The 25,456-nt window shown below is 41.1% G+C and overlaps 1 protein-coding gene across 4 annotated transcripts in view; it reads left to right on the forward strand.

Moving 5' to 3' along the window:
* b3gat1a (beta-1,3-glucuronyltransferase 1 (glucuronosyltransferase P) a) overlaps positions 1-25,456 on the forward strand; it is a 130,437-nt gene that overhangs the window by 41,724 nt on the left and 63,257 nt on the right. For all 4 annotated transcript variants that reach the window (XM_036150236.1, XM_036150239.1, XM_036150240.1 and 1 more), the window contains one exon: positions 13,309-13,516. The gene's annotated coding sequence lies outside the window, so the exon portion shown is untranslated. The remainder of the gene's footprint in view (positions 1-13,308; positions 13,517-25,456) is intronic.

Raw genomic sequence — 25,456 nt, forward strand, 5'->3', positions numbered from 1 at the left:
AACGACAAAAAAAAAAGGAAAAAAAAAACCTTAATGTTAATGCCTTAAGCAGAGGCTCAGACCAGCAATGGAATGAAAAAATCCATTTGACGTATTTGTAGAGGGCTTTTTAGGGCTTTCAGCATTAGAGCCCCAGGGGAGCGTGAAATGTGCTCAACTCCGCATTTTAAAAAAGTTCTTGTTTTGAAATATCAGCCTCCTGTGGCTCTGTCAGATAAATTGACTGTGCGGCAGCCTTGAATGTACCTGTACAGATTCAGACACATTCTTTTGTGCAGAGCACGATGTTTGCCCTGCTCTTCAGTCAACGGAGAGGACAGGCCGCCTCCTCCAAGTGGCCGTGCAGCCGCGCTAAATCAAGACGGACTGCCTCAATGACAACGCGGCTACAGCTTATGACACCCTCCGCGGTGACCGGAGCTGGCACCGTTTAGACATGACTAAGTAGGAAGCGCTGCGCTAATAGGAATGCGGAGTTCACATTTCAGTCACCGCACACGCAAAAGAGTGCTTAGCGAAGCAGACAGCGCTGCGACAGGCCTGCTGACGGAAGATTGAGGACTGTGCTTCGTCATTCAGCTGGGCTCTGATCTGACCTGTCAGCATGTTCTTCTGCTGAGGAGCACATGCAGTATGACAAAACATGACCCAGCTGCTTTCTAAGACCATAAATAGACGGACGGACGGACGGACGGACGGACGGACGGACAGACAGACAGACAGACAGACAGACAGAATCCAAGAGAGTGAGTGAGTGAGTGAGTGAGTGAGTGAGTGAGTGAGTGAGTGAGTTAGTGAGTTAGTTAGTTAGTTAGTTAGTTAGTTAGTTAGTTAGTTAGTTAGTTAGTTAGTTAGTTAGGCAGGTAGGTAGGTAGGTAGGCAGGTAGGTAGGTAGGTAGGTAGGTAGGTAGGTAGGTAGGTAGGTAGGTAGGTAGGTATGTGGGTAGGTAGGTAGGTAGGTAGGTAGGTAGGTAGGTAGGTATGTATGTGGGTAGGTAGGTAGGTAGGTAGGTAGGTAGGTAGGTAGGTAGGTAGGTAGGTAGGTAGGTATGCATGTGGGTAGGTAGGTAGGAAGGTAGGTAGGTATGTAGGTAGGTAGGTAGGTAGGTATGTGGGTAGGTAGGTAGGTAGGTAGGTAGGTAGGTAGGTAGGTAGGTAGGTATGCATGTGGGTAGGTAGGTAGGTATGCATGTGGGTAGGTAGGTAGGTAGGTAGGTAGGTAGGTAGGTAGGTAGGTATGTGGGTAGGTAGGTAGGTATGCATGTGGGTAGGTAGGTAGGTAGGTAGGTAGGTAGGTAGGTAGGTAGGTAGGTAGGTAGGTAGGTAGGTAGGTAGGTAGGTAGGTAGGTATGTGGGTAGGTAGGTAGGTAGGTAGGTAGGTGGGTATGTAGGTAGGTAGGTATGTATGTGGGTAGGTAGGTAGGTGGGTAGGTGGAATCATGATGATTCAGGTGACCAAGTAGTCCACTCACACCAAGCAATAGCTCCTCATGACCCAGGACAGTGGAGTTGAGTTATTGATTTGCATCTGACTGAGAAGGCGGCCAGGGGGATGGGCCTCCATGTCCTTAAAAACAGCAGTGCACCATCTGCAGGTTGCTCAAGTGCAAGCTACAAGAACTGACAAAGACTCCTGGATAGGTGTCAAAACGTTTTCAGAGAAAACTGAGCAAAAGTCCGGTTGCCTCCTATTTCAGCCTGTTTGCTTGCGATGACCGCGATAGCTGAGAATTTGCACAGGCATCTGTTTATTTTCAGCAGCCGGAATTTCTCTCTAATTGTGTTATTGTCCCTATTTATCATCAACCGTTGGGTTGTCCGCGTGCTTTTGTATATACAAATGTAACGCAATCAAACGTAATGTGGACCGTATCATTCATACAGGCGAGAATGTTAGAAAATAGCAAATTTAAAACCACAGCCATTTGTAACTTTGAAAAAAAAATAACCTAAGGAAAAAAAAACACAATAACTGGTGGTATAATTGTGATTTGAGTGTTGAAGATCTTCTGTAGCATATGTTGTATTGTGTTTCAAAGCCAATACTAGTTTCCACAAGACATTTATATTTAGCAGCAGTTTTCAAATGCCTACTGAGGAAAATATTATCTCTTTTTGTTGCTCCTGACAGAGCAACTAAAGCGCAACAAGCTGGTTAATTAGTTGGGCTATCTGCTCAGGTAGCCTGCAGTCAGCTGCTCAGCAGAAGTGCTGTTTGTACATTTCCAAGATAACTTCTTAAACAGTGTTACCTCACCCTGTTTAGTTTCTGCACCGTGATTATGTCCTGCATGATCAGAATTGCTCCCTGGCATCCAAATTCTTCTGTATGGTATTTGAGGGAAGAGTGTGAAAGCCTTCTTTCAGACCACTGAAACATGTAGCAACATGTGGGGGAGGGGCGTTGTTCTGTTACTTTAGCCTGCGTACAGCAGAGAAATCTCAGGTACTAATCTGATTAATAGCACTTTGAACCCTATGAACCAGTGTGACGACCTCAGTGTACCTACTGTCTGTATCTGAAGTTGACTATAAGCTTTTTTTCCACCAATTACTTAGTTACCAGAGTCATGATTTTCACCCCAGAAGGCATGATACCACCATCTTTTGTTTTTGCATTTATGTATCCATTTAAACATTTCTCACAAGAATGAGGGGGTGATTTTTTCGACCTGAAACCAAGATCACCTGCTAATATTTCTGATAATTTTCTGAAACTTGGCAATCGCCTTACAGGAAGATAGTAGGGATCAAAAATCAAGTAGAAACAGAGCAAGAACCTGCAGAAAAGATGCTCATTAACCAGCCTTAACAGATTTGTCTTCAATCTCGCTCACCCAGGACGACTATAGGCCATTCTTTAAAGAACTTTTAAAGTAAACTGATCTGAAGCAGAGCAAAATATTACTAATTAAAGCATTACCTGATGAGACCATGTTATGAGGATGCTATGAGGACAACACGCACGTCCTTTTATGCCACAGGTTATTATTCTGCCACAGGTGAGAAGCATTCAGCCCATGAAGCTTCCTGCCATCTCCAAAGTTTCCCAAAGTGCCTGTGAATGACCATTTCTTTGATGCCCATTTACACTATTGCATTGCTGTAAACCAGACGTGATGGGCCGGGCTTCCAGGAGCGAACAACAGCACTTACCCCCCCTCCTGCTTGACTATCTCCCTGGGATTATTCGAGCCCTCACACAAACTGAAAATGACCCTTGGAAGTTGATCGACAGCTGCGAAGATGAAAGGCATCTAGAGAAAGGTTGTGGTTGCTTCGCATTGGCAGTAAATGCACTATTAGTGTAATGGCGCTCCAAATGTCAACACTGGTCTTCCATATCAGTCACTCCAAGGATAAAGCACTTCAGAGGGGGGAATATAGTCACTTCTACAGCCGTTTCCAGTGGATTTTATTGACAAATTCAACATTGTGCTGCCGTAAATGTTGTCAGCTCACCAAAAGCAAATATATTTATTTAAAAAAAAATGCAAACCCTTAAACAGAATTGCCACCCGCTGGCATTTAAAACAGGGAGAGCAGCAGTACGATGTTCCTACAGGACACAGCCAGCAGCTATTGGGTATTTTAAACCCCAGAGAGGAGCTGATTCATGCAGCAGCACATTCAGGCTCCTGCTGTTATTCTGGTACAGCTCCACAGCTCTTACTCAGGCCTCAGATTTTTAACAGGCATTTGAATATTGCAGGAGTCGTATAAGTTTTGGGTCTGTTTGTTGGTGTCTGTCAAAGGGAATGCACAGTGATGTTACAGGGGAATACCTTTAAATTCATGACTTTCTTCTGTCCTTCGGCTAAGACCCTGCAGGGGGTCTCAAAAGGGAGTTCTGCAAGCACATTTTCTAAAGAAATCTTCAATGTTTTTATGTGCTTGTTTATGGACAGACGCCACAGGCTTTTTATGGGGAAAGAACCTTTAATTCATTTTTTTTTTTTAAACCTACTAAAAATCTGAATAAGTGAATGCGTAAAGTAAGACCGGCTGTTTGGAGGAACAGATTTTAGAGACCTTATTTTCAAAGGTCATGTGTGTTGAAGGTTTAGTAGAAGCAGAGGCTTTTCAATCTTGGCTTTGACTCACCTTTTTTTCACTCCCTGTAGCCTAATAACCCAGCTGTGGGAAATCTGGAACCAGATAAACTCCCACTCTATAGGGAGTCTCTTAAGGCAGCGGTCCACGGCCTTTTAGGCGGGGTGGATAAATGCAACAAAATAAAATGAATTGACGAGCAGACGAACTGCGGTATTTTCTAAAAACAATAACAAACATGACTCTGCTCTGTACTCATAGGCAACTTTATTGGCAGCATCCTTTAAAACAACAACCTAACATGAACAACATCCTCTCTGCCCCCTAACGGCGTCTGGCCACTATGGTGACGTTTAAATATGCCTTCAAAATAATATACAGCTTTAAAACAAATAAGAAATGCACAAAAAATACAACTCACCTACCATAACATTGAACCAGTGGGAGCCCTTAGCTTGTTTCTCTGCAACGAGATAGTCCTACAGAGGAGAAACGGGGGAAGTGGGCTGCGTATGTCCAGTTTACTCCCTAACTGCAGTCTCTCCTAGAAGTTCACAGCAAATGGGTTTAGTAAGTGGGCAAGATCAGTTCTTCACCAATAGTGAGCGGCACCTTAGCTTTAGCAACACATTTAGCCACCAGGTAGGATGCTATCAGTCCATTCTCATCTGTTGATGTGAGGCCCTCAGCAATTGCTTCTGTCCTTCTTCATGCTTTTTTCCAAAATACTTCAAAGGCTTGTCTGTCAGTATGCTTGGTCTCCATGTGGTGAAGCAGTTTTGAAGACTTCGTCGCCTCATTAGGCATTGACCCGCTTGTGTGATGGATGGATATCGGATCGCCTGTTGCAACTCTTGATATTGTCCGTTAAATGTTTTATTTTATTTTGTTTTGGTTTGGATCTTCTCTCCTCTCCTGATTGGGTTTTTTACCCTAGGGAAAGAAAATTTCCAAAGACGTTTTTTTTGCTCATTTTGCCAGAGAAAATTTTAGCGGAAATATCTTGTGACCGAGACATACTTGACGTACGTCAAGATTTAGTCATTTATGGGTAATAGATGTAACAGAGATAATCTGGCCATTTTCAAGAAGAAAAAACATAATTCAGAATCAGATTATTAATAAAACAAAAGTAATGCAAGATATTTAAATTATTTTTGTGGGGCCCAGTACCAAATGTTCATGGCTGGGGATTTTGGGGCTGCTGTCTTAAGTCACTTAAATGTAGAAACATGCAGAATTTATGGTAAATGTGTTTTTCTTATTACGTTGGTTTAAAATCTCAAACCCCTGAAGGTCTAAATCTAAATTTGAGAAATCTAAGATTGTTCCCGCTACGCTAAACTCTTGATAAGGTGCTAGCTGTGCAGTGATGTGGTGGTTTTCAGTTTCAACTCTTCCCTGGTTCTAAGTTAATGACGTTTATATGTTCTCCCTGTGCCTACTTCAACTTAAACATATGTATTAAAGTCTTTACCAAAATGCAGTTAAATGTTGGTGGATATCAGACCATTGTCATTCACTTTGTCGGGCATTTATAGTCATATCTTGGCCGTCTCCCATTCATAATTTAACAATAATGAAGTCACTCACTGTTGATGACAAAAAACAAACCTCTGTCTGCACTATAGCTCTATAAAATAAAATAAAAATATTTATCTCACAATATTGCTTTAATCTACCAAAAATCATTTCGGATGCAAAAAATCAGCAAGTTACAGTCAAGTAACAAAATTCAAGCTTAACTACAAAACTATACTATACTTATCTGCTGTTAGAGTATACTCCCAGTGATGGTAAAACTTTCCTATTAAATATAACCAGTGATGCATTGATGCATGATGTGTAGCTTTATTCAATAAATAAACATTTTTAAACGCAAGGCTGGCTGAATTTTAGGATCTCTGCCTTGTCATCCCCTAATATTCAAATGTCCTCCCAACATAAAATCAGTACTTTACTTTAATTTTCCAATTCTCCTATGTTGTTAGTTGAATTGCCAAAACATAATTTATTTATTTGTTTTACCTGCAAGGGTCTATTACTTTAGAACTGGGAAGATATTCCAGAATGCTCCCTATTACTTATTGTCTGCAGGTCATGTGAACTCACACTGGCAGCCCAGTAGGTGACTATGTGTGGCGTGACACAAGTCTAATGACATAGTGTGCAATCAACAACCAAATATATCAAAGAAAACAGCTTTGAAGCAGCTGGCCATTGTAGTGGCCATCATGCGCGAAAAGGAAATTTACATGTTTTGCTTTAGTTACATAAACTATGTTTTCATTGACTCAACTTTACAATAAAACTGCTACTAGAAGAAAATTATATTATAGGCTGCATTTAATCACTATCACATTTAAAGCACTATGAACCCAAACAGTTATGTTAAAATTTATTTTTTTTACCTCTAATAGCCTTAGGGTTAAAGGAATATTTAACCAAAATGTTTCCTCCCCCTGTAAGAAATATTAACTTTTTGGAGTGACTCAGCCAGAGCCTGTACTTGAACTTGATGGAGTGTCAGGGGAGGGAGCTGAAGATTAAAGTGATTGCAAGGAGGTTTTCCAAATCCAACTCCCCATCATCAAATATAAACCAGTGGAAATATGCAAAAAGATGGACAGCAGTTATAGGACAGCTTTCATTGCTATTTGTGACTCATAAAGATTCTTCATTAATTATTGTGAAGGGTATATGATCATATTCAATAAATCAGAATATTATTGAAAAGATTGTCAATTTCAGTAACTCAGTTCACTTACAGTATGTATAAATAGTATTTTCTGTTGTATGATTTGATTGAATTTGACTTTGTAAAGTGCCTTGAGATGACATGTGTTGTGAATCGGTGCTATATATTATAAAATTGAACTGAATTGAATTGTAATACATATTGATTAATTACACACAGACTAAGACAGAATGGTGTTTTCAAGCCTTTGTTTCTGACGATTATGAGGATGTCGTGTTTGCACCAAATGAAAACATGGCGCACATTTCAAATTGTTTTATGTTTTCAGACACGTGTGTTTCCTTTCCTACCACAAACATAGTTTTTGGTTGAATGAGAATAATTTCCAATCGAAATCGGCCACGGGTATGAATAATTTAGGCTTAACTGTAGCACATCCACGGCGGACCAGGGAAGATACTGGCGATCTGTTTATGCATGAAGTATTGACATTTTGCCTCAAAGGTCTATCAGTTCACAGCAGCCGTTCAGTTGTGAATATACCCAGAGCTCCTAAGGTGAAAAAAAACATTGGATGAATGGAGGGACACTTTTTCTTCCACTCCCAGAACACTTACAATGAAATGAAACCTAAAAAAAAAAAAAAACATAGGAAAAGTAAACCCATCTCAAGACGTTCTTACCCATATTGATGTTTGGTTTTTTTTTTTTAGTCCGTAATTTTTTCTTTTTTTGGTTTGATTGTGCTCTTTCAGTGCATTTTCTTGACGAAACGCTCTTGGAAAACGGAAGCTCTTTTTAGCGGTCAAGGGTATCTTGGTATCTGTCGTCAGGCGCGTCGTTGAAAAGCGTCCCCCTACAGTAAGTAGCAGAAAACCCCAGCAGAGATAAAAGGTTGATGCGCCAGCATGGTGTAAATAAATTGTTCTTTAGATTTAACCTTTTGGGCGAGACTTTTTTTTCTTCTCCTCTCAAACACCACTAGTCCCCGCTGCCTTGTGTTGCCGTGGCAACCGGCGGCCAGGCTAAGCTCGGTGCCGCGCGCTTTTATTCTTGAGACACACACATACACGAGAAAAAAAAAAAAAAAAAAAAACAAGAAAGAGGAGGACAATAGCAAAGGCTGCCTTCCAAAGCTGTGATGAGAGGACACGAGTCACTGTCACTAATATGCAAATCACCCCGGCTGCGCGAGGCCTTCACTGCGCCCATCAGTCACATCGCGCGCTATTTCACTGTGCCACCCAACACAGTGTGCAATTAGATTGTGTATCTCGCAGAACGTATGAGGGTGTCAGCAGATTATCATTGTGAAATCTTTCAGATAAATCACCTTGGAGATAATTACATCACATCATCGCCATTAAGCCTCTGACATTTCCTTTATTCTTTAATGCGAGTATAATGAAATGCTAACATTAAACTCGGTGCGCCTCTTCCCAGTTGATAATGGACTAAATGGGTAATTATGATTTAACTGTATAGCTGGGAGCTCCGAGGGTCTAAGGGTTACCTGCGCTTGATGATTGTTCCTGTAAACGGATATCCTGTGCTCTGTGGCGCCATTGAATCGCCATTGAATCGCGGGGGTCTGTGGGGCCCTGCCGAACCACCTTCAACATTTGCCAGATCGATCACGCCGCGGCTTCCTGCAAGAGCAATTCCGCCGCCGCAGCTCCTCCAATTACCGCTGAGCAGCCGCGTCTTCGCATCGGGGTTATGTGCTGGAGTCGGGAGGAGGCGACGAGGAAAAAAAGCGAGAGAGTGGCGCTGCTGTAGTGGAAAGAGAGGCAGAGCGCAAGAGAAGGGACGTGTTGACAAGCATGCACAGCTGGTGAAACCTTTCCGCGGCGAACTTTGCCAAGACGGATGTCGAACTTAGACCCGTGCGTGCATTATTGATATTACCCACTAACGCGAGAATAAAGGAGCATTTACTCCCCGAGTGACATTCTTGAATTAATCATCAAGCCGTACTGAAGGGGCATCGCTGAATTGTCTTTCAAGGCAAACCTGCCAATTTTCTTTACCATGACAGACGTCCTTAGAATGGAAAAGGCCACCAGCTCAGCTCAGTTATCTCGGGTGTTATTGGAGTCGCCGTCAACATTTCAGCAGAGGACCGGCCTTGTTTGATGTGTTCCAGGTCATGTGGCCATTGTTGCAAAGTATACACTTTGTCTGTTTATGGTATCAAAATGATTTGATGGTTTTTTTAAAAGGCTGGAGAATTTATGCCGCTGAGTACAGCCAACGCCTCACCCAATAAGAGTTTAGATGCATGCTAAAAATACAACTCCTAATGTCAATGCAGGAAAAAATCTACATCATACTACTCTATTATTGCGGCTGACTGCTAGGCAGAATGACATTTCAACTATTAACTCTCATCTTCAGCCCCTCAGTCAAGTGCCTGTACTGACAGGACTACAGTCTGTACAGTAGGGTGACGGCTAAAGGTGCATGGCTCTTTTGCCTCGTTTTAACTGCAGAAGACGCATTTTGGCTACATGTTAAGGTCATGGTCCTGTGGGGAAGTGAATCTCTGCCCTAGTCTGAAGTCTTTGGCACCATTTAACAGATTTTCTGCCCCAACTAGCTCTGTCCATCTTCCCATCAACCCTTGCCCGCACTTCTGTCTCGGCCTAAAAACAGGATCTAAACAAAATGATGCTGTCAGTAGCGTGCCGAGTTAGTGATCGCCTTAGTACATAGAGTTTGTTTACAAAGAGCTAATTTCTTGGCCTCATTTAACCAGAGCACCCTCTTACACATGTTTGTTGTGTTCCCTGCATGGTTTGGGGAGAACAGCAAATGTTCCCCTAAACAATGCTTTTCTGTCGGTGACTGTTCATTAATAGTTGCGTGTAAATGTTGCATAGTTTTGCAAGGCAATGTTCCTCCAAGCTGAAGGGTGAAACGGGTGTCTGTCACCAAAGCATGTTTGCAGCTCTGCTTAATCTGCTGCTTACCTTTGCAAGACAAGAGCTTCAACGTGAAAAAGGATCTGTTTCTGAAAATTAGTGCAGAAAATAGCAAAACGGACAGCTGGACTTTTTTTCTGAGGCGTTAGGAGCTGGTTTGAAGTAAATCGATACCAGCACAATCCTGGTTTCCCAGCCTGTTCTACTTCTCCCCCTCCCGTCCGGCCCTCTATTTTCAGACGTTGTCCGTTCATCCGTCAATGTCAGATGAACAGACTGACATGGTCAGCCTACGGACAAAAAAGAAAAAAAACACACACACACACACACACACACACTCGCACACACCACAGACTCCTGCACAGCGTGAACTTCTCAGAGAGCCTGCGAAAGTGTGCATGCACCCACGCACATGCTCTGGTGTGATTACGTGCTCGGTGTCTGGCCACGGAGCAGAACATGACAGAACAGTGGTTGAATGGTGTTACAGCCAGCTGCTGCTGTCTGAGGTCTTCTTGCTCCCAATACATCAGGCATTTCCAGGAGGATTGCGGATTTTAATGTCACAAGAAAACTTAAAGTCTCTGCAAATTGTCGCCACATGAAAACAATAGCATATGGTACAACAATATATATATATATATATATATATATATATATATATATATATATATATATATATATATATATATATATATATAAACGTTTGTATTGGTAGGTTTTTTTGGATTTAAATGATGGCTGGGGTAAAAACTCCAGCTGAACAAATGGCTATTATTTCATCATTTAAAAAAGCTCATCGTCTCTTTGCACCGATGGTTCCTCAAATAAGCAGAAAACGTACTGGGCTTAATAACCAAAGCTAAACATGGTGGTACAATAAAGAGATTTTGGGTTTGTGCCTAACAGTGTCACAGCCTGAGTTCCCGTGCCTACGTTTGTTGCTCCACCCTATAAAAGGATTATTCCTGTTTGGAATGTGTCTCCATTGAAAAAAAATTAAATAAAAACCTGCAGGAAACTTCTCAATCCTTTCATACTTGATATACACTTCCATTTTTATTCTCTGGATGATTCACCGTCTCTTGAAGACATTTATTTATTTTTTTCTCGGCAGATTAATGCATTTTTAGTTTCCTTTTTTCTTCATTTCCGAGTGTCCTCACTCCTGTGTTTGGATTTAATAACCATCCCGGATTCGCCCCGATATTGCTGCAGCTGAGGTGGGGGATGTAATAGAGATACTACACAAACCGTGTTTTGAACACGAAATAACATCATCGGTGGTGGAGTGATATATTGTTCCCTGTCATGCAGGAGGCGCAGGTGTTAAGTCTTTTTATACCTTCCTTAGCATCTCTTCAGCTGATCTCACAAATTTCCATAACAAGTCGACGTAATACATAATACATTTACGACAGCTGACATCGCACAAATGCTCATATTTGTCTTTTCTTAATAGCCATAAACCATGATAAATAAAACATTTTTTTCCCCCCAAAGGGTGACCTTGGAAGTTGTTTTTTGCTCGCTCTGCTCTACTATCATTCCCCACGTTATTTCTTCCTTTCCAGCAATTTGGCAGAGCAGAGTGTGCTTAAATTGTGCCGCTAAAGTCGAGTAGCCACAATTCAGCCGGACCTATAAGAAGGCCGTTCCCCCTGTGGATTTGAAGGTAATTACTTTCCCCCTTGATGACAACCCCATTGAATTTAGATTAAGCCAATAACAAATGTGACACGCGGCGCTAGACGACATCCTGTCATTAGGACGCAGCCCCTTTTATTTTTCCTCGCGTGCCATCAGCTGGTCCCCCCCCCCCCCAACCTCCACACCGGCTGCCCACGAGCGAGCGCAGCCAGCACAGTGGCAGATGAGGCCCACAGAGGAAGTCTCATCAATAATGGAGAGCGGTGGCTGAGGGAGTCATGCAGAGGAATTGTGGTGGAGTGAGAGTGCATTGCAGCTGGTGTGTTTGTGTCGTTTCTCCCAAATGGGCATTTTTTATTTATTTATTTTTTTTAAATACAGTTATCGCCGGAGGAAACGCATACAAGAAAGGCAAATATTATCAGCTGATAGACTGAATAAATTCTCGCATTGCTGTTTGGCTATGTGCCTGGAAGGTTTTTAGGGCACAATGGCCATTTTGATCAATGATTACCCTGAGATTCTTCTAAAACAGGGTTTAATAGACTAAAAATTAACACATACAAATATTCAAAATGTTTACTCATACAGTATATGTATACTCGTTCCATAGTTATTTGAAGACTACATTAAAGCTTTAAAAAATCCCATCAGCTTTATTGGGTGCTCCCATCACAGCAGTGGTCTTAAGAATAATGGATTGCAGCAAATCTAAAAAACAACAGCATTAATCTAGCATGAATTCAGGGTGAGCAGAAGGCTCCCAACACGCCAACAGAATGCTACCTTCCTGGGTAGCACACCTGAACTAAGCTGTTTCTTCAATAGCTACAGGATTTCCCCCCTTGTGTCTATCAGAGGTTTCTGCTCCTCCACCATCAGTTTCGGTCTTCAAAGAGTTTACACTAAAGATTTTTATCAGTTTATCAGCAATGTGAAAGCATGACAGGCATTTCGGCGTTCCGTGCAATCACATTGTGACTGGTGTATAATTGTATTCTCAACACTTTGAACCCCTGCTCCGACTTTTTCCTTCTTCTCCCTAAATAAAATGCCAGAGTTTCTCTTTAGCACAGCCAAAGGTGTGTTTTTGTGCCACTTTGAGGAATCTGTGCATCTCAATAGCAAAGAGTTGTATTCCATGGGGCGCCAGGTGTGTCTCGGAGTGCAAGCTGCAAGTACAGCACTGAATGCATCGCTGCAGAGAATATGTGCGGTTAGTTTTGGTCACTTCGTGAGAATTTCTTTGGTTTCAGCCAAAGCAGAAGCAGAAATGGATGTGACTAGCTTCTGTGCTGCCAAGAGCATTGCCACTAATTACTAAGAGTGCTGCCAGCCTGTGGGTGGGATTTTATTTTAACCATGGTATATGTCGAACGTGGCCGCTCCTGCTTTCAATTCTGTGATGATTATTCCATGCTGGTGAGCTCTGCTGCTCCCAAGCTCCTCCAACGGGCACCCAGGGTCCAGATGTCCTCCCACCTCAATAACACCACCACAAGCTTGCTGTAGAAGTGTTGTGCATGCTTAATACAGTCTTAGATCTCTCACTCATGAGTAAAGAGGGTGGGTGGGGGGGGACATCGCATTTTTGATGCATCCCAGAAGAACTCTCCAAGACCCTGCAGGGACCATCCGTGTCCTGGTTGGTTGATGGAGTCTTGGTGCGGTCTTAGTCTGGTGTGACGGGGGCCTGGGGCAGTGTGTAACGTATGCAAGGAACTGACTCGTTCAGTGTTTATCTCCACTGACAGCTGTCCAGATACAAACACACAAATCTGTCACACTCCAAGATACTGACAACCTACCACTGGCTGTTGTAGTATGGCAGCATCTCCTCCCAGCTGCCATCCTGCTCGTTCCCCTGTTTTTTTTTTTTTTTCAATGCCTCTCATTGTATTTGGAAGAGGAGGCCCATTCTTACTCACAACTCTCTTCCTCTCTCTGTCTCTCTGTCTCTCCTTCGCGCTGCCGTTTCTCCAGGGGCCAGGCCTGAGGATGTAAAACGGTAGGGAGATTGCGGATGTCGCTCATGACGCACCTTCCACTGCGTTGGACCACCTTGAGCTGCGAACACCTCCCCAAACGGCAGCGTCTACAGTCGAGCTCGAGACAAAGGCTCGTGACAGGCATCTGACGGCACAGGAGGACGGGAAAACGCCGAAGGAGGGGCCTGCGATTGCTCCTGCTTGTGAGTACTGTTTTGTTCTCGTTGTTGTGGTGGTGGTGGGGGGCGGGGGGGACACATCTCCGTACAAGCCACCGGGGCTACGCTTCTCATTTCATGGTTTGTTTTGGTGCCGCAACACTGAAAACAGCTTCTAACTGGAGCGAACAATGAATGAAAAAGATAGGTTTCGTTGGTGGAAGCAGTGGACGAAAAAAAAAAAATCTATCCAGAGACGTTTTACCATTGTGTCAGAACAGTTTTGTTATCTGTGTAAAGCTGTCAGGCTGACCTCGACAATCATGCTTCTGTTCACATTTTTTTTTTCCCCGCTGACACGCAATAGTTGTCTCTTTGTATTTAAACAAAAAATGCTACATTAGAAACTCAATTGCTTCAAAGGCCGAGGTTAAAGGGCCGCTAGTAAAAGTGATAGTACATCCTCTTGGCATCTTTCTTACTCGCTTGTCCGCCGCTATCTTTCTGCCTTTTTGTGCTGTTTGCTGTCCAGTGGCGGTCACAGTTTCCTCCAGAAGTCCAGCAGGATTAGGTAGATCGCAGGGACAAACGACCCGGCGGATCCTCTCGCTCCTGCTGCCTACAACCCTCCCTGCGCTCTGATACTAATAGAGACTGATATGCAAATGCATGCTCCAAGCAAGACAAGCATGTACCAGATTGGCAAGAGAGCAAGACGGCGAGCGCTCAGAGACAGGTTCTGTTGATGTTGAAGCTGAAGATAATCTTAAGGTGTTGCGCTAGTAAATGATTAGATGGAGAGGTGTGTGAGGAAGATGGAGAAAAATAGATCGGGGGTGTTAAATTGCTTTTAGGCTCTGTTGTCGCGTTGCCACGCTAAGGAGAAATGTTCTGATTGTGTAACTAAGACACCCTTATGAGGAATCTAAGTCTTTGAGAGAAAGAAAAATTACCACCTGCTGCACCAGTCAGAGAGTCTTGGCTGAAACCAGGCCGTTTGGCAAACATATTCATAGAAACGGCATAAACCACAGCGCTGTGCAATGTCACGCTCTATAAACTGCTTTGGTAGAAATAACCAAACTTAGGTTATTCTCCTAATGCAGTTCTGGGATTCAGCATACTTTACTTTGAAATGTGATGCGGAAACATAAATTATGGGTGGGACCCAGGGTATCGAATTAGGTCTTTTAACCCCTGAAATTAGTGACTAATCTCTGGCAATATGTCAATTAAGGAGCGGCTTGAAAAGAATAACGCGTAATCAGCGTTGCTAAAAAGGTCAAAGTTTGTAGAAGTGCGGCTAAATATTATGGCATGAGATCTCACTGTGTGAAGTGGTATGAAGATAGCAGCCAGTAGTTGGTGATTTGTCTCCACTGTGGAAGGTGACAGTCCATCCACATAACTGTGGATCTGCTCTAATCCAGCCAAGGATTTTTCTTTTCAACCAGATCATCTGCGTTGAGGTTCATTCATGGTCTTAAATGCATAAGCCACTAGCTTCCAATTTATTTTACAAAGTCGTACAACCAGACGGCAACTCAAGAACTATTTTCCCGTCTTTCTTCGAGCATCTCAAACATGGTGTCAAGCCTAATCCTCTATCCTTCTATGACAAAGGTCAAACTAAAAGATTATCTTCCTAAAACAGGCTTCATTTGGAGGAGAAAAATTGTGCCGCTTTAATATCGATAGACACCTGAGGAAATCACCTGGTTTTCGCTGGTGCCCTCTCCATAGCACATACAGGTAATGGTGTCAGCTTGACTGATGACGTGAACATCTGCTGCATTGCCATTTCCGATGAAGAGTCGAAGCAGATAGTCGAGACAACAGCAAAGGACACAGCGCTGCGGCGTGTTATTTGGAACAAGGATGAGGGATGGCCGGCAGCTTTATGTTCATATTCTTTATAATGTCAGAGGTGACCTGAGTGTTGTGGAGGGAATGGGAATAAAAATCCACAATTGTGATACTGCAAGCTTTAAAAAGGGACGTGTTGCAGCAGATACGCGAAGGTCATATCGGTAACGCAAAGTGTAAAAGACGGGCGAGAGAGTCCGTCTTCTGGCAAGGTGTCAACAAGGAAACTGAGATGCTAGTAAGCAAAGGTGACACATTCCAGAAATATGGAGAGAAGCGAAGCAAAAATCCTGTCGTGTGAGCGAATGTGCCGACGGCACCATGGCTTAAAGTATGAAAACAGGTTTGTTTTACTTCAAAGGCTATTAAATAATAATCAATTACTAATTAAACATTCCTGAAATGGCTCTATTAGAAAGCATGTCAGCAAACTGTGTGATAACACGTGGCAAATCAGTGTTGTGCAGGCATGGCATTCTACGTACAGAGCTGTGGAGACCAGGGCGTTCACATTCTTAAGCTGTAGACATATCTGGCTCTACTAAACCACAGAGCATCACAACTTCAGTGCGATCTTTGACGACAGCTGATGGGACAGACAGATCCACCAAGCTACCCAAACACAGATAACAGTCGAAAGCAAACATTTAAATAAAAATATTAACTTCCAAGGCAGAAAGCGACGCAGAGGTCGGTAATAGATGACGATCAACCTTTGTTGAGAAGATTCAACAGAAACTTATAAACTTATGAACTTAAAAGTACAACATAGATTTTAGGTTAATCTAAAACTTGAAAGGATAAATGGATTGTTTTAACAAAGTGTGTGGAGTGCTAATATGTCCAGGTAGGCTCAAAGAAGGCCAAAACATGCTCTATATTGTGCTTCACGAACTGCATAATATTCATGTGACAGGTTATCTTCATTGCATTGTTACTTTAAAGAAAAGGGGTGTGATAATTGAACGTTGTCTGCTTTGTGCACTAGGTGGCAATAGCAGTTCTTTGTGAGTGTGGGAGATACCACGAAGGGATTGAGCAAGAGCCTGTTCATTTTGCAGATGTGAGCTCAGCCACATTGGTTACAGTGCCTGATTATTATAAGACATGTCCTTTAGAGCACGAACCAGCACGGATAAAGAAGAGGCAGTCCTTGGATGTGTATTTATAGCACAGTGAGGGCCACCATATATGCTGCTGATTTTGTTGAAAACGTACACGTTTGTTGTTTTAAAGATCCTTTTCGGAGGCAAAGTAAGTCACAAGAAATGGGAATCATAAAACATAATTACTCTACACATTTTACAACGAACAAAAAAACATGCTTTTAATCAATTTTGAAATAAGATTGTCGCTGGTTAATCTTGCTAAAGTTGTTATTATGCCATTTTGTTGCATCACTGCTAACGTGTGTGTAGTTGACCAATGGTCAGGATCACGCGTCTCCCTCAATGTAATTTTGGGGGTCAGAGACTGAATGTGCAGCACCTGTCACATCGTATAGAACATTTGTCGAACTACTCGGTCATCTCACATTTAGTTTCCAGCATGACCAACCGCTGTAATGGCCAGTTGGCTGTGCTGGTCTTCACTTCTACTATTGCATCGGGTTTTAAATCAGACATTCACAATAGCGTTGGATCCATCACGTTAGATCATTTGCTTTGCTGTCTGGATGGAACGATGTCAGTCACTACCTCTGCCAGCTTGTCCCCCAGAATTTGGAGATGTGTTTCAACGGTGCCGATCAAAAACAAAACCACAGCAGTCTCTCGTTGGGTTGATACTCATTGATGTGTGTGTGTGCTTGGAGTTTTGACTGCTGCATCCTGTTATCCTGTGCAGACACACGAAGACGTGGTCCCAATCCGGTCAGACTAGTTTGTGTTGCATCAGCTTAACTCGTTTTTCGGCTATGTTCTCACACTGGGGAACTCACTATCTATGATGGGTCTAAAAGCTTTTAAAACCCAACAATGACTAAAACTGAGGAATGAAAAAACAACATGATATCCCTTTTAACATAGAACAATCATTATTGTAATATAAATAAAATACTTTTAAAAATTTCATTCATTATTTCTGATCGATAAGTAGGCTGTGAACGAGCGCAGCGTATTGAAAGAAATCTAAGGCTTGAGGATGTACTTCTTTGTTAAAACCCCAAATTCCTCTGCCTTAAATGTTCTCTTATACAACATTAATGTTAGCAGCCTGGCATGTTGTGGCTCGGAGGCCACAGCTGAAAAGAGCAGCATTCAATTATGTCTTCAGGTTAATTCAGATTCCCCACATCAGTCTTTGGGGGAAAAAAAAGAACAACAAACATATGTTATGTAATGATTTAGAAAGCACACCCCCTCCCCGCCGCCGCCGCTACCAACAGCCACATAAATGTGAGCTGAATGCACAGACTAATCAACATGGCAGCTCCTCATCACAGATTTATGGATGGCCTTGATTGCTGCCAGGGTGAAATTAACTATTACCAACTGCAGAGGGATGTTGAAAAGATGCCTGAATAAAACACCCGCTCCCTCTCACTGACTGATTCCAGGACACACACACACACACACTCACACACACACGCACACGCGTGTATGCAGATCCGACTGGTCTGTTCCTCCTGGCGGTCTCTGTAGAGCTGTCACACATGCTGCGTCTTGGAGCACCAGGAGCCTGGGGTTGACTTGAATTAAACTGAGAGGATGTCCTTTACTGATCTGCAGAGTCACAGAGACACATCCGCCCCCAGAGAGAGCTGGTCTGAAACACAGAGGTTGCAAGAGAGAATGGAGGGAAAAGCAAGGACGAGGAGAACAGACAGCAGGTTGCAGACAGGAGGCTGGAGGAAAGTAGGAAGTTAATAAAAAGAGATGGATGGAGAGACAGCCAGCGAGAGAGGGGGGTGTGGAGAAGTGAGAGGACACAGGAGTAAGAGGAAGGGACGGAAGAGGAAATTGTTTTTTACTTTTATTTCTAGAGGGAATGGTCAAATGATCAATTTCTAGTTCCGCCAATATGTTGAGTTAGCTGATTTGTTTTTTTTGCTGTAAACTGCAATTTTTTTTTTATGTACTCTAACTTGGCAGGTCTTTTAACGGATCAGCAAAATCAATCACCGCATAAGATATCCTCTCTGTCATGTTTATGAGATCTGAGAGGCAATTTAATCAGGAAAACACTGCTGGTATTTGTTAAAGCGTGGGTATTTATCTAATAAGCACCTTCCGTGACAAGCAATGTATTTTTAGAAATTTGGATGGTTTCAGTTTATTTAAACATGAGATGTTTATTTGCTTTCCACAAACTAAAAGGCTATAACATGTCTTTGTTGCTTGACTACTGATGTGGAGAAAATCAAAGAAAGAGGATATTTAAATTAACATACTGGATGACTCAGTGAACAATAAATCTATCTTTTTTGAAAGCCAACAATATTGTAGCATATCTAAAAGATGAAGGTTGCAATATTAAAGGAGCAATGTGGAGGAAACAGCGCCATCTTGTAGTAGAATTCCAAATCTTCGCAATTCAGTGTCACTCCCATGGTTTTCCCTGTAGACACAGTTAAGACAGACTTTTTTTCATTATTCTCTCAGATTAAAAATCTTTTTCATGCAACCGCTAATTTATTTTTTTTCTCAATGGAAATGAAAGAGCATATCAAAAGGTAATGAAACAATGCCAAAGGAGTATCAGCTTAGAAGGAATGATCCGCTTGTATTCACATTTCACCTACAAAGACCAGTCAAAAGTTATTGATACCCTTCAAAATAATGATTGGATTATATGAGCATAACTTTACCATGGAAAATATATGATGTGAATTATTACACAAGCACAATCCCTAGTAAAGTTGCATTTGAGAGCAAAACAAGACGTCACAATTATTTTATCCGAACAGCCTCAAGAACAACCTTCAAGACACTACTGTTGCCGTTTTCTGATCTAGACTATTGTCTTGGTGAATGATAGCAAATTAACTGCAGCGTTGTAGTTCGTCACCTGACTCAAACAATACTAAAATCTACAAGTTATTGATACCCTTCAAAATAATTGAGTGAATTATTATAAGTGGGATAAAGCGAGTAAGAGAATGGATTGATGGATTATCATGAGCACATGTCGCCTTCTTATGACATGCAACTAAAAATAAACCAAATTAGACGATATAACTTAACAACCACTAAAATCAAACCAAGTTTTTTGCATTGTTAATTCATTCAAGTCAAGCAAGCATATGAACGGGTAATCTCAAAATGGCAATGCTTTGGAATTAATATTCATTTTAGAAAATCTTTGTCATGTCTATTGCTTTCTGAGTAAGGGAGAATTTTGAAATTTCAATTACACATCACTGTTAGTAGAGGACGCAAATATGACATCAACAAAAGCATGATATAATGGTAAAAATGTCAATATTTAAAAGGAACAATTCAAAAACATTGCAACAGCTGAAATTGAAAATTTCACCTTAATTTCTGAGGAAACTGTTTTCTCAGATCTAAATAATTGAGTGAATTATTATAAGCGGGATAAAGCGAGTAAGAAAATGGATGGATGGATTATTATGAGCACATGTCGCCTTCTTATGACATGCAACTAAAAATAAACCAAATTAGACAATATAACCTAATAACCACTAAAATCAAAGCTTTGTATAACATTTGTTATATGTATACCATTGTTGAACACAATGTTATACATTGATTTACATGATGTCGTATTCCATGTTTCTTGGAGTTCATTATTGTTAGTGCCTCTGCAGAAAGCTAACATTAGCTATTATCTAATACAAATGTATTTACCATTTAATAGTTAATACAGGTGGATTTGCTCACCTTGTTAGACGTTACAGCTGTAATCCATCAGACATGTATGGATACGAACCACAGCTTTTTGATCTCATGATGAAACATTTTTAGCCAGCATTTCTAAAATTACAATTAAATGTAGCTTAACAAAGAAGGAACATACGGTGCAGTTTTTGTTTTTGTAATAAAGAGATTCTGAATATTTGTAAAACTGTACAACATGAGTTTATTTATAACCACTTCAGGAGAACAAAAACCTACACAAAAACACAACCGTGCAGTACATGCTGGAAATAGAGGGGATCGTAACGTAACACTGCAGAACATATTCAAAGTAGGCCAGCATTTACTGCATATTCCACCTCCAGGCATTTTTTACTGGAGTGTCCTGGGCCGCTGCCTTTCCCTGGATGATAGATCCACTAGAGAGCAGGGATTTTGCAGAACAAGGACCTGGAACAAAAGATATTAAGGTAGAAATCCCCAGTTGCCCAAAAAGCACCCATTTTCTTCTCTGCCTATTCCCACACAACACTAGATCGCTGTAGTTCCTGCTTTAATTCCAGCTGCCTGAGAGTGTGGCTCGTAATACCTCGTGGCATTCCTTCAGCTCTCGGTGGCAAAAACCTTCTTGTTTTGTAATGACACAACAGTGCTATGTAGACTTTTTAGCGCCTGTGTCTCCCAGCTTCCGTTTTGAGGCATTAGCTGATGAATCATCCAAAGATTAGTGATCCATTTCCAAGCATGACATATAATAGTTGTGGATGATTATTCACTAGGAGGGAAAAATGAGCAGTTCAACGATAATGACAAACACATTTGGCCTTTCTTTTTTTTCTACCAAGCTCTTAAACGCATCAATATTATCTTAGCTTTACCACCTACACTACAATTGCTTTTGTGCCCATGGCAGTTTTTTGCATTGTTAATTCATTCAAGTCAAGCAAGCATATGAACGGGTTATCTGAAAATGGCAATGCTTTGTAATAAATATTCATTTTAGAAAGTCTTTGTCATTTCTATTGCTTTTTGAGTAAGGGAGAATTTTGAAATTTCAGTTACGCATCACTGTTGGTAGACCCAACTAGTGAGGACGCAAATATGACATCAACAAAAGCATGATATAATGTTAAAAAATTTAATATTTAAAAGGAACCATTCAGAAACATTGCAACAGCTGAAATTGAAAATGTCATCTAAATTTCTGAGGAAACTGTTTTCTCAGATTTGGATAATGTTTTTTTTTTTTTTGTAAAGTTGGAAGGAGTTAAATGTGTTGTGGAATGATGCAACTGATTGCAACTTTGTTCTTATCAGGAGAAATGTGTATTCGCAATTCTGTCTTAAACAATGAATTATTCAGTGCTCAGCAGCCTGGTTTTGGAGAATCAAGCAGCCACAAAGGAGTTGAATGGAACTTGTTTGGTAAGAAAACAAAAAAATCAAACTAGAACAAAAAAAGAGAGAAAAGCATGCACAATGCTTGCAAAAAGAGCCTCGTGTAATCTGAGAGTTTTCTACTCAAATGACTAAACTGAGCCCATGAGATCACTAAAGGTCCAAGAACTGAACATCTCCGTTATACTTTAGCTGACTCAACCCAGATCTATTACACTATATTTATATAGTATCTATATTTTTTCTTGTTTTGTGTCCTGTCTGACAATGTAGCAATAAGAATTGTTGTCTTAATGCTAAAAAGAGCCCAACAGATTTTACTTTCGCAAGTGGAGCCTTACTGCTTTCACCATAGTGCTCCACTTGATTTATGTATGCGAGAAGCTTTATTAGATTTTATGCTGGGACTGTTTCATGTTCAACAGACACATAAAACAGGAAGGAAGAAGAGGAAATAAAGAAGGGAAACAGATTAAACAAAATGCTAAACCAGGTGAAAGAGAAAGAGGAGAGGAAAGGGAGAGAGCAATATAACATCCTCTGAGTCTGCTTCTACGCTGGCAAAAAGAGAAATAAAAAGAACAGCAAAACCAACCGATAAAGTATTACAGGTGCAAACTACTAACTACTAAGGCTTTGATACCATCACTGAAGAATATCCAGTATTATGTAATATAAAACGTATGAAGTGACAGCTGAAGATAATAATAGGGGTTTTCTGTATATTCTGTAACTACCTGAATCCAAGCACCTGCGCGTGTTTTGTGAGAGTGCACTTGTGTATGTAAGATTTATGCATAAGGAAAATACTCGATAGTGGTTGCAAGATGCCAAAGATCCACCCCCAGAGTACTGAGACGAGAATCAGAACCCAAGATGCCTGACGGTACCCCCACAGCAAAGGTGCCCAAGAGGGGCCAACAGAGGGAAAGCTGCTCCCCACGAGAGAAGAGCAGAGAGCCCCAAGAAAAAACATCAACAGCCACAATGCCGAAGCCCCCGGCAGCCACCTACACCGGAGCGGTTCCAGCCATATGTGTGTTATCAGCAGTGTTGTAGTCAAGTCACTATGCCTCAAGTCCGAGTCCAGGTTCGAGTCTCCAGTGTTCAAGTCCGAGTCAAGTCCAAGTCATTAAAAAAAATCTGAGTCGAGTCCGAGTCGAGTCCTTATTGATCAAGTCGAGTCCAAGTTCCGCACTAAAGTAAGCATAGCCTACATGTTTTTAAACTAAAAAAAATCCATACTCCACCACATTGCACTAATAATTTAGATATTAAAATCATACACCAAATAATATTCTAATGACATATTAAAATTATAGCCTAATGATATTAAAAAAAGTCGAGTCTTTTTCTCAATTTCTGAGTCAGAATGAACTGAATGTAGGAGTCCGAGTCCAAATTTGAGTCATCAGTGCTCAAGTCCAAGTCAAGTCACGAGTTTCTAAATTTAGCTAATGACTCGGACTCGAGTTCGAGTCTCGGACTCGAGTACTACAACACTGGTTATCAGACAAACATCGGTAGGCACAACTAGAACCCACTAACAAGGATAATGCTTGGTGGCACAACAGATTGCAAAGTTGCATTTGAAAGGAAAACAACATAGGTCACAATCATTTTATCCTGTCCATGAACAACCTCAAGAACACCCTTTAAGGCACTACCGATGTCCTCATTTCTGATCTAGACTGTTGCCTTTGTGAATTATATCAAATCACCTGCAACACTGTAGTTCCTCAACTGACTGAAGCAATAATAAAATGTACAACTCCAACTTGATTTTAACGAAAATGTTCAATAATATTTTTGACATGGTAAAGACAAACATTATAAACTAAAAGGGTGTGAAATTGTAATGACTAAAAGCCCATTTATGCTTAACCTTAAATATGCAGAGGCATGCGGACAAGCTTTTTATGAGGCATGCCCAAGGAAAAGAAAGAAAAGTTTGTGTTTTTTGATTTCTTGTTCTTAGAAAATATAACATAGGTGTTAAAAAAAGGTCTCTTAGGACATTATAGAAATTTACTGGTAAATGGGACAACAGCACCACCTGCTGTTTGATCTGTACCTGCAGTCAGTGGTATGAGTGGAAAGGGATTCTGGGTAATCCTCAGAGTGACAGTTTTACTTCATTGAGGGAACGTAGCTTTGAATGTCTGTGGATAAATGAAATCAATAAACTCCTGAAAGTATAAAACTTAATGTAGCTGTACTTTGTCTTTACTATTACTGGCTTAATAGTTTTTTTTGCCATATTTTCAGCTAGTCTATTTTAGGTCTAGGCATTTTCTTGATGAGTTCCATGGCTAGCTAAAAACAACGTGCTGTCTTTCCAGAGAGAGAATGTGCTGTTTATTTTCATCCCTTGTTTTGACTGCAGAGATGTGTCAGGCTAAAAAGCTTTTAAACTGCTGTTAAAATTATATCGTTTATACAATGTGGCAATGTTGAAAAATTCCTGTTGTTAGATAACGTTGCGACGAGATGTTTTTAACTGCTTTGAAATGTAAAATGAATTCTGGGTAATGTTCAGAGCGAGCGACGGCTTGAATGCAATAAGAGAGAAAACAATGAGTTATATTTTCAACCTGCTTTGTTGTATTGATGAGGAGGATTTGGAAGCTAGGTTAGAACATTCTCCTAGTGGCTTTGTTGCCTAAAAAACATTCAGTTGAAGAATGGGGTCAGTGACATTTGACAAGGTCAGAAACAGGTGGACGAAATGGACAAGCAATTCAGCTCTGCTATATATTTTGTTTCAGCTGAAGTTTTTATAATGTTAAACATGACTGGGATTCAGTGAAATTACAGGGAAATTTTTTTAAGAACCTAATAGGCATCTGCCTCGTGATGCAGCTGAGTGCTTGGCTTTATTCTTCAGTGTGAAAAGAGTCTTGACTACACTAACCAAGAATCGGTGGACATTCTTTGTGAAAGCACAGCCCAATCACCAATCACAGCCCAGGCTAATCAGTAGTCCATTTTTGTCTGATGCTACTGCTCCACTCTTGGGATCGATCACAGTAAATTTAAAAATGTCCTTGAAATACTGTTCATGCCAAAATCACACCAACATGTATGATTTTGTTTTCCTATTTTTACACCAATCTCTGCAATCAGTGTGCATGTGAACAACCTCACGACTGAGTGGTGGACATACCAGCTCTGGTTTTATAATCACAGTACAGTATCAAAGATGACACTGACGATGTCACTCCTCAGGATTTCTACAGGTGATAAGTTATCTTGGAAGGCAAGAACAAACCAGAGGAAAATAACAGCAAGAAGGAAGTTTTAATCAATAAGGAGTCGGTAAAGAACCTCCCTAATGCTCAACCTGATGTTATTCCATAATGCAACGACATTACAGAGAGAAAGGACAATTTATTTGCTCACTCTCACCTCTAAATGCTTACAACATATTGAGCAAAGGATGATGAGGGAGAGAACCTACTCAAAATCACATTAGCGATTGGTTCTGGACATTTTTTAAACAGAATATAAGAGCTCTCTTAAAAGAAATCTAGCCATAATAATTGGTTTGTTCCATGATTTCTGACAAAAACTAAAAATGAAACAATATGAAACCGTTTAATAAAAGCAGTTAGTAAACCGAAAGGTATAACTATAAGATAAAGCAGATAGTTTCGCTGAGCGTTTGGCATGACTCTGGTGAGAGGAAGAATTTTGTTAAGCCAGGGACCTTTCCTCATACCTGTTGTTTACACATCATCCACCCGTCCAGCTAGGAATCCAGTTTAAAAGGCAAATGGCACATATCTAAAGATGCTAACCCTGACAGTCTGAACAACCGCTTTTGGCAGAAAATCCCATGAAAATAGATTTCTACAACATTTTTCAATATAAACAAATCCCATGAAACGCCATCTAAGTA

This window comes from Fundulus heteroclitus, chromosome 18 (genome assembly GCF_011125445.2).
Source record: "Fundulus heteroclitus isolate FHET01 chromosome 18, MU-UCD_Fhet_4.1, whole genome shotgun sequence".
NCBI lineage: Eukaryota > Metazoa > Chordata > Actinopteri > Cyprinodontiformes > Fundulidae > Fundulus > Fundulus heteroclitus.